Genomic DNA, 9,910 nt, shown 5'->3' with positions numbered 1-9,910 from the left:
TCGGATTACACAGAACCAGACCGGTCGGCCCGAACGGTCAGACCGGTCGGCCTTGGGCAATGCCAATTTTGGCTGCCAACATATGCCCCCCTGCTTTTTAGTGAGCTTTGCAAACTAAAAAGCAAGTACCAGAAGCTACCCTAGTTACTTAGATTTACATAGAATATACAAGGCTAAAAATAATGCTAAGGGCAATACACTATACCGGCCATCTTCGTTCTTCAAGCGTCTTGCCACATGCTGGGATTATATTTCTTCAAGTATCTTCCATTAAGAGCCCTTAGAAGACACTCTTCTTGCATCGTCTCCACCATATAAGAATTCCCGAAGATAACTTTGACAATCTTGAACAATCCTTCCCAACTTGGCGACTACTTGTCGAACTTGTTACTCTTTGTCCCAAGAGGCAATATAGTCTTCCAAATCAGCTCACCAACTTGAAAAGATTTTGCTTTTACCTTCTTATTGTAAGCTCTAGCCACCCGAAGCTTGTCCTTCTCAATTTCCTTCAAAGCTTGCATCCGCTTGTCGCTTACTTCATCAATATTGTCTATCATCAAGTCATAATAATCAACAGTGGAAAGGTCATTTTATTTAGCCAATCTATAAGCATCCAGATTCACCTCAACAGGCAAAACGGCCTCTTGACCATAAACAAGCTCAAAAGAAATAACCTTAGTAGCACCATGTCTAGATATACGATGAACCCACAATGCTTCAGATAATACCTCATGCCACATCCTGGGGTTTTCTTCTATCTCCTTCTTGATGAGTTTTATCAAAATCTTATTACTAGACTCAGCCTGACCATTGGCCTGAGCATAATATGGAGATGAATTGAGTATCTTAATCTTATAAGATTCGGCAAAATCATGTACCTCCTTTGAAATAAAAGATAATCCTTGATCCGTCGTCAAAGTTTGAGGAATACCGAATCTATGAATAATATGCTCTGTAATCAACTTAATTACCTCCCGGTGCGTCATATTCTTCAAAGGAACCGCTTCAGTCCACTTAGTAAAGTAATCCGTAGCAACCATTACGAAGCGATGTCCCTTTGAAGAAGGGGGATTAATCTAACCAATGAAATCCAACCCCCAACCCCTGAACGGCCATGTCTTGATAATAGGATGTAATAACGCAACAGGCACTAACTGAACATTACCAAATCGCTGGCATTCTTCACACCCTTTATAATATCTGAAACAATCTGCCATCATAGTTGGGCAATAAAAACTAGCTCTCTTAAGTAACCACTTCATTTTAGGAACCGATTGATGTGTACCACAGATGCCTTCATGAACTTCTCTCATAGCAACACGGGCTTGATCAGAATCTAAACACTTGTGAAGTACATCTTCGACGGTTCGACGACAAAGCTCATCGTCGATCAAAACATATTTAAATGCCAAACACCGAATATTCCTCTCCGCGCCATGACCAGGGTCATTTAAATATGTCACAATAAGCACCCTCCAGTCAGCAACCTCGGCCTTCCCTTTGGAATTGGAAGTGGCGGCCGACTCGCTGTTTTCAGCAGGGCGACCGGTCAGACCGGTCGGGCATCCGGTCAGACCGGTTCGTCCAGAACCAATAACTCGGATGTGGCTCGCATCGGCTTTCTCATGTTAAAATATTTTTTAGTAACATCATAGCCAGATGCTTGCTGAGTCAGAGCATTTGCCTTCTTATTACTATCTCTTGAAATATGTCGGATTACAAATTCATCAAAACAAGAGATAATATCAAGGCATCTATCAAGATATACATTTAAAGAACCATTATAGCATTGGCATACCTTAGACACTTGCTACACCACCAGAAACGAATCACCATAAGCTTTCACATGTTTAACGCCCATTGATTCCAAGAACTCCAAGCCAAATAGAAGTGCTTCATACTCAACTTGGTTATTCGTGCGCTCTTCTGCCAATCGATTTGAGAACTCAAAAATAGTACTATTCGGAGAAATTAGAACGGCACCAATCTCTTGTCCATCATCACAAACCTATCCATCAAAGAACAACTTCCATGGTGTGCAAGTAACATAACCGACTTCCAAATCATGCTCATCAATGTTCAACAATGAAATTCGCTACGATTTGGCCTCTAACAGCTCTCAAAAACTCATAGGCCAAATCATATTCAACAAGCGCATAAACCCATTTCCCGATTCTACCACTTAAAATCGGCTTTTGTAGCATATTCTTAATAACATCGACTTGACAAGTAACTATACAAGTACTTGATAAAAAATAATGCCTCAACTTGGTACAAGCATAATATAATGATAAGCACAATTTCTCAATAAATGTATACCTTGTTTCCGTATCAATAAGTCGTCGGCCAATATACATGATAACATACTCCTTTCCTTCAGTTTTTTGTGTCAAAATAGCACCAATAACCTTGTCTTCCGCAGCCACATAAAACCTAAAAAGAATACCTCTCTTAGCGCCTTGAGAACCGGTGGGGAAGACAAATACTTCTTGATCTTCTCAAAAGCCTCTTGCTGCTCTGCCCCCAAGTAAATTCAGTTTCATTTTTCAACCGAAGAATAGGAGTAAAAGCATCTATCTTTCCGGACAAATTAGATATAAATCTTCTCAAGTAATTCACTTTGCCCAGAAATTTTTGCAAGTCTTTCTTGCAAGCAGGAGCCTCTACTTTCTACATGGCTTCAATTCTTTTTGGATCGATCTCTATGCCCTTCTCATGAATAATGAAGCCCAAAAACTTCCCTGCCGATACCCCAAAAGCACACTTGAGCGGGTTCATCTTCAATCCATACTGACCAATGTTCAAAAAAGCGCTAGGCGGTATCTAAGCGGTGACCCACCGCCTAGAGCCTAAGCGGAATTAAGCGGGATTAGGCGTTTCAAGGCGATTTGCTAAGCGGTGCCATATGCACACGTATACCTTGTCATATACATCATATACCTCTAAAAGAAAAGAAAAATAGAGGCCCACTAAGCCTTGAGTTGAAAAATAGGCCCATCAAAGCGGCCCAACAGCCCAACAACCACCTTATCTCCTCCCTCCTCTCCTCTGTTCCCCTTCCCGACGCCCCTGCCGACTGCCTCTCCTCTCCTTCCCGACGCCGCCACCCCTGCCTCGCTTCCGCCCTTCCTCCTCCTCCTCCTCCTCCTCCGCGCCTACACCTGCCTCCGCCGCCGACGCTGCCGCCGCCCGTCCCCTGCTTTCTCCTCCACCGCCTGTGCTCGTCCCTGCCTCCTTGTCCGCCGCCACCGCCGGCGGCGCTCTCTGCTCTACCTCCTCCCTCGCCAGCGCCGCCTAGGGGTCCTCCTACCCCCATAGGCCAGGCGGGAACCCCTCGCCTAGAGCCTAGTCGCGCCTAGGCGCCCGCCTACTTCCGCCTTTTTGAACCGTGATACTGACGCATCCTCTCAAGAGCAAGTCTTAAATCAGCCAAATGATGACTCAAGCTGGCCGATTTAATCACAATTTCATCAATATAGACCTCCAATATAATACTAAGTAAATCATGAAAGACCAAATTCATAGCTATTTGATAAGTAGCACCAGTATTTTTCAAACCAAAAGTCATGACAACCCACTCAAACAAACTAATGAAACCAGAACATCTAAAAATAGTTTTAGACGTATATTCTTCGGCCATAAAGATTTGATTATAGCCCGCATTATCATCAAGAAAACTGATAACACGATGTCCATAAGTCTCATTAATCAACATATCGGCTATAGGCATAGGATATTCATATTTAGAAGTAGCTTTATTAAGATCTCTAAAATCAATGCATACTCTAATCTTACCCGAATCTTTCTTCTCAACGGGCACAATATTAGAGATCCACTACGCACAACGATAAGACCGAATAATCCAGCATCTAACAAATGATTAATTTATTCTTTTATTCGGTCATACATAACAGGATTAAAACGCTTAGAAGGTTGTTTATAAGGTCTAAAACCGGCCTTAATCGGCAGCCGATGTTCAAATCACGACTCAAACCAGGCATCTCAGAGTATTCCCATGCAAAACAATCGACATATTCTTTTAAGAACTTTATTAAATCGGCTTTACAATTATCCGATAAGTTTGAATTTACAAAAGTCGGCCTAGGAATAGAACCATCTCCAATATCTACCTTTTCTAAAGGATCAGCCGACATAAAACCTTGGCCGAACTTATCTAAGTCATCCAAGTCTTCAATAGCTTCGCACATATCGTTTGTCTTATCCCGATAGTGCTCGATACGCTGCTGCTGCCACTCTGCGCTGGACCGGTCTGATGCACCGGTCTGACCGGTCGGCCTTGGCCGGTCTGACCGGTCGGCCTTGGCCGGTCTGACCGGTCAGAGGAAGAGGTCTGACTAGCCGGCTCTGTCCTGACACCATGCTGCATCATAGAAGTAAGTGTAGCTGATTCTCCATCGGTTTAGGACTGTAGACACAAAACCCTCCTTGGTGCAACTGATCAAGTCGTAATCGGTCAAGTCCAGGCCCGATAAGCACTTGATGTTGTCATGTGCACCAACGAACTCGGAATCGGCGGTACCAATGAAAGAAGAGGCATCGCCGTGCACAACCTCAACATCATTGCTGATCCACTGAATAAGAAACTGGTGCAAGGAAGATGGTACATATTGATTGGCATGAATCCAATCACGTCCAAGTATGAGGTTAAAGTTACCTTGCACCTCGGAGACGAAGAATGCCATAGCAACTGCCTTGCTCCCAACGGTCAACTCCATCGAAGCAACCCCCTTGGCACCAATGGGATCACCTCCTCCAACGCCGCTGGCCGTCATGTTCGTTTTGATGAGCTCTTCGTCCGTCCCGCCAAGCTTCTTATAGAGTGAATAGGGCATCAAGTTCAAAATTGCCCCACTATCCACAAGCATACGAGAAACTGGCTTCCCGTTGATGTGCCCCCTCACATAGAGAGCTTTCAAGTGGTTGTCTGAATCCTTGGGCTTCTGAAATATAGTTTCACGGGGCCCAAAGTCCAGATGTGCCGTCTCTTCCTCCGGAATCGCCCAATAGTCATCAGAAAAGCGCACAACATTGATATCTATGTTTGTGGGTTCCGGAGAAGCCTCATATTCCACCAACTCCTCGTCCTCTGCTGCTGAAGGACCTGCTGGAACCTCTGATGCGCTAGGAGCTAAAGTGGAAATGATCTATTCGGCCTTCTACTCAGGCTCAGGGACGACCGGTCTGACCGGTTGCTCTGAACGGTCAGACCGATCCGGGACACCGGTCAGACCGGTCGGCTGGAGCGGTCCTGTGGGCTGGTCAACTATCTTGACCTGCCACACCTTGCCTTGAGGGATCCTTGGTCTGTACTTGTCGAACTGTCCATCCCTCAACTTCTCCGCCTCCTTTTCCTTTTGTTCTTGGTGGCGAAGACGCTGCAACCTCCTCTTCTGAGTATGTGTCAACTCAAGTGGGCACCACCTAGGCTGGAAGTACTTCTCTTTGTCCTGGTCCTTGAGGTTGCTGCTGCTGGCCTCATGATCATTGGCCAACACAAGCTTCTGAGAAATATTGACCGGTTTCTCAACGATCACCGGTCCCTTTTTTGCATCTTGAGCTTTGCCTTTTCCGTCTTCAACTTGCACAACCTTAGTAGTTGGAGCCTTCTCAGAGTCAACTTGCATTGGCACTGGTTCGTCCTTCTTTTCCTTGACGCGCTACTCTTGGCGCATAGGACGAAATTGGGCCGGCCTCTGCTGAGACCGGCCGGACTGGTCGGGGTAGACCGGTCTGAACGGTCCGGGTTTCTGCCCCTGACAAGAATGGTGCTGACCCAATCGGTCCTGAACCGGCTGCTTCAACCTGTCAAATACAGGTCCTCTGGAGCCTCCCTCCCCCTGGAAGTGTGGTGGATACGGCATCGGATAACATTGCATCCAAAATCCCCCGTTCTCCCATGCGGGAAACTGAGAATCCGACGCCGGTGGAGCCCATGGCATTGTAGCATACATCGGCTGCATCTGCTGAGGAGGGAACAAGGTAACCACATCACCCCTGCGCTTGCTTGATTTCCCCCAGGAGATGAAGGTGCGCCTTGACGCGAGGTGGCCTCGGTCTCTTTTTTAGACGCCGATCGCTTCGAACGGCCTTTGAGTACTTGTTCAATAGTTGGCCAAAGGTAGGCTTCTGGTTTGCAAGCTTGCCCTACATCTTTGGCTGTTTAGTCTTCCATATACCCACTTCCGGATGCTTCGACTTGAATATCCGGGACTGACCACCGGGGCGGTCTGACCGGCCACCAAGACCGGTCTGACCGGTCTCGGCTGAGCAGCAGACCGGTCACCTGAAGAAGAACCCTCTTGCCCCCCGAGCGTGCGAGGCTTAAGTATGATCTTCAGATTCTTCTACCCATCAGGAGTCTTCTCCTGAATCACTTCCCTGGCCAGAATCTTGTTATCAACAGTCAACGGCCTTTCTTCACCAATGATCGCATTCTTGCCTTTTGCCCCTTCGGCTTGATCCGGCCGAATCAGCACATTTGCATTATTGAGATCAATGGTATGAACTGGAAATGGAGGTTTATCTATTTTCATCTCCGGAAAGGCCAATCGTCCTTCATTTATGGTCGATTGTAGCTATCGATGAAACACATTGCAATTATTAGTTGCATGAGATGAAGAATTATGAAATTTACAATAAGCACGCCGCTTTAGCTCCTCAAGCGGCGGTATAACATGAGTAATCTTTAAATGTCCAAGTCGTAATAATTCATCAAAAATGCGATCGCACTTGGACAAATCGAAAGTAAACTTCATCTCCTCTTGCCGATTCTTTTGAGTCGGCTTAAGAGATGTACAAGTAGATGGTTTGCCCGAGGCGGGCCAAACAAACTTAGCAGCATATACCTCTTTGTCCTCATCGTCCGATGAATCGGAATCATATTCAACAACATGAGTGTTTGAACGATGGGACTTGTAGGTATCTTTCTCTTTTTTTAAATTTAGTTTCTTGACTCAAAGCTTTAGCCTGAAGCTGATTTATAGAATAAAAACTCGAACCATCAAGCTTCTCTCTATAGCTAGACCGTAAACCCGCAAGAGCCAAATCAACCAAATCCTTTTGAGAAAGTGACAAATTAAAGCATCGGTTCTTAATGTCTTTAAACTTTTTAAAGTACTCATGGATAGACTCGTCTCTACCCTGTCTAACCGATGTCAAATCCGTCAACTTAGTTTCGCTATCTCCACTATAAAAGTGATCATGAAACTTTTGCTCTAACTCATCCCAAGAACGAATCGAGTTGCGAGCTAACGACAAAAACCAAGAGAAAGTCGTTCCAGTCAAAGACAACAAAAATATGCGAACGCGCAAAGACTTGCTAGAACCGACTTCTCCAAGTTGAGTAATATATTGGCTAATATGCTCCCAAATGGGTCGGTTATCATCACCGCTAAACTTGACAAAATCGGGAACACGCCAACCAGTGGGGTAAAGAATCAAATCAAAAGCATCAACATACGACCTACGATATAGCCGACTCCTACTCGCAACAAAACTAAGTTTTTCTTTAAACATGTCTGCCAGATCTTCTCTCATCCTAGCAAGATCAACCTCATAGTTACCGGTAGATGTTTGACCAAAATGATGTGTCGTAGGATCAGTAGTGGACATCGTTTGTGCGGCATATTGCGGATTGGCCCTAAGCCAATCATCCCAAACATCTTTGGGCAACGGTGGAGGAAAAAGGGGTTCACCGTATGACTTCATTGTATACGGCAGCACAAAATCCGCCAATTCTCGCTCCATGTTATAATCAGATGAAGCAGGAGGAGACGCGACTTGTGGTTGTGACGCAGAACCGAGCACCATGGCACCGGTCTGACCGGTCCACCCGCCGGGGCACCGGTCTGACCGGTTGGGGCGACCGATCTGACTGGTTCGGCCCTGGACGGCCAAACTGAGTCCGGCGGGGGTGTCTGTCCCGCGAAGAAATTCGGCAGCATACCATACTGATAATTCTCTATTGGTGCGGCTGAAAGACTAGGGTTAAGGGAAAAATTAGAATAATCGTTGATAGCTCTCTTACCCTTATTTTGCATACTCAAGTCCATAAGTATATCTTGGGTAAACTTTTGGGACTGTTCGAATCTACTCAAAAAGGCGTCGGCAAACTGCTTAATAGAATCGAAGGTAAAACTTACCTCGCTTGGAGTGGAAGCAGATGAAGCAGTAGCTGTAGCCGTAGTAGATGGGTTCGGCGGTGGCGGTGCGAATATGGGTATGTTGAATTCCTCCTTCTTGAACACGCCTTGCCGAGTCTTCCCGAAGCATGCAAGCAATCTCTTCTTGGCATCCTCCTGTTCCTTCTGGAACGCAGCCTCGAATTGCTTACGCGTCTCCTCAGATATAACTTCGTACTTGATGTCGATGGGAGTTGCATCTACCTTGGGATCAATCTTCTCACCGGCCATTGCGCTCGATGAACTCAGATCTGTCCCCAGCGGAGTCGCCAAAAAGTATGTTGACGCAAAATTGGCCAACACACAAACGCTAGAATGCGCAGGAACGCAATGATCGCAACCGACCGAAACACTCCGGCGACCGGTCAGACCGGTCGCGCAACCGGTCAGACCGGTCGGGCGCAGAGAACTTCGCGAAGACCTAGAACCTCAAGCTCGGGAGGGACCCCGTCGGAGCTCGAAGATCTATGATTGTCTTGAGGTCGGCAGGCCACTCAAGACGTCCTTAAAGGCCGTCGAGACAAGCAAAGAACAGCACGAGATTGGAAAAGCTAGGGTTTGGAGAAAAATAGGAAAATTGTAAATTGATTGACTCGATTGGGTAGAAGGACCTCAATCGGTCGTGGCCTTTATATTTATAGGCTGGGGAGGACATACTCCTTCTAAATCAGGTTACAAACGGACTCTACAACTCAAATCTAATCTGATTCGGATTACACAGGACCAGACCGGTCGGCCCGACCGGTCAGACCGATCGGCATTCGGCAATGATAATTTTGGCTGCCAACACAATGTTATTTATTTATTTGTTTAAAAATGTGTATGATCAGGAAGCTTGTTATGAGAAAGAAGCAGGACTGGCACTAGCTTTTCTTTTTCTTTTTTGCGAAACTTTTGCGGCAGTTTCTGGTAGATCATGAACATGTCCCTCTATCAACTTTTTGAGAAGTGCTGCGCCAGCGTCCGAGAATGAGGAATTGCGATTTCTTGAAAAGATCTGTCGACTCAGGTAACAATGGAGAAGGTTTTCATCCCTGTGATTTCTTGAAAAGATCTGTCGGCCCAGGTAACAATGGAGAGGTTTTCGTCCCTGCGATTTCTTGAAATGCGGTGCCAAATTCGGTCCAGAGCATGCATGCGGCCCGCAAGCCACACTCTTCCAGCCCATTATTTCTCATTTTTTAAGCATGTATAAAAAAAACTTGATCAGATGGGTATTGCGGCTCCATCCGTTTTTCATTAAGACAAAGCAACCAACTTCTCTGTTGAGAAAACCTCTTGAAACCAGTTTGTGTCAGCGAAGAGAATTTTTTTACCCACAAGTGGAAATTCACCCCAGTGATGTTCGAACCCCAAACCTGTTGGGTGCCGTCGGAGTGCTTTGACCAACTGGTCCAATATCCTTTGGTATATTTTTTTAAGCATACATGCAGCACAAGATGGCTAGGGCAAGCCCAATGCTCATGTTCATTTTGATCATAAGGTGGGCCAGTGTGTCAGAGGGCCATAGTGCTTGTTGGTCGTCCTAGCCACCACCACATCTGCTCCTGCACCCATGCTAGTGTGTCAGTGAGAGACGACTGGAAGGAGAGAAGGGAGGGACGGAGGAAGTAAAAGAATCTTTGATTATTTTATTTGCTTATGGTCGACCGTAAGACTAAGGTTGATTTTTGTTGTGGTCGGCCTTACGGTTCTCTCCACAATGGCTA

The sequence above is a fragment of the Panicum virgatum genome, chromosome 1N, assembly GCF_016808335.1.
Source record: "Panicum virgatum strain AP13 chromosome 1N, P.virgatum_v5, whole genome shotgun sequence".
NCBI lineage: Eukaryota > Viridiplantae > Streptophyta > Magnoliopsida > Poales > Poaceae > Panicum > Panicum virgatum.
Note: the sequence above shows the minus strand (reverse complement) of the source record.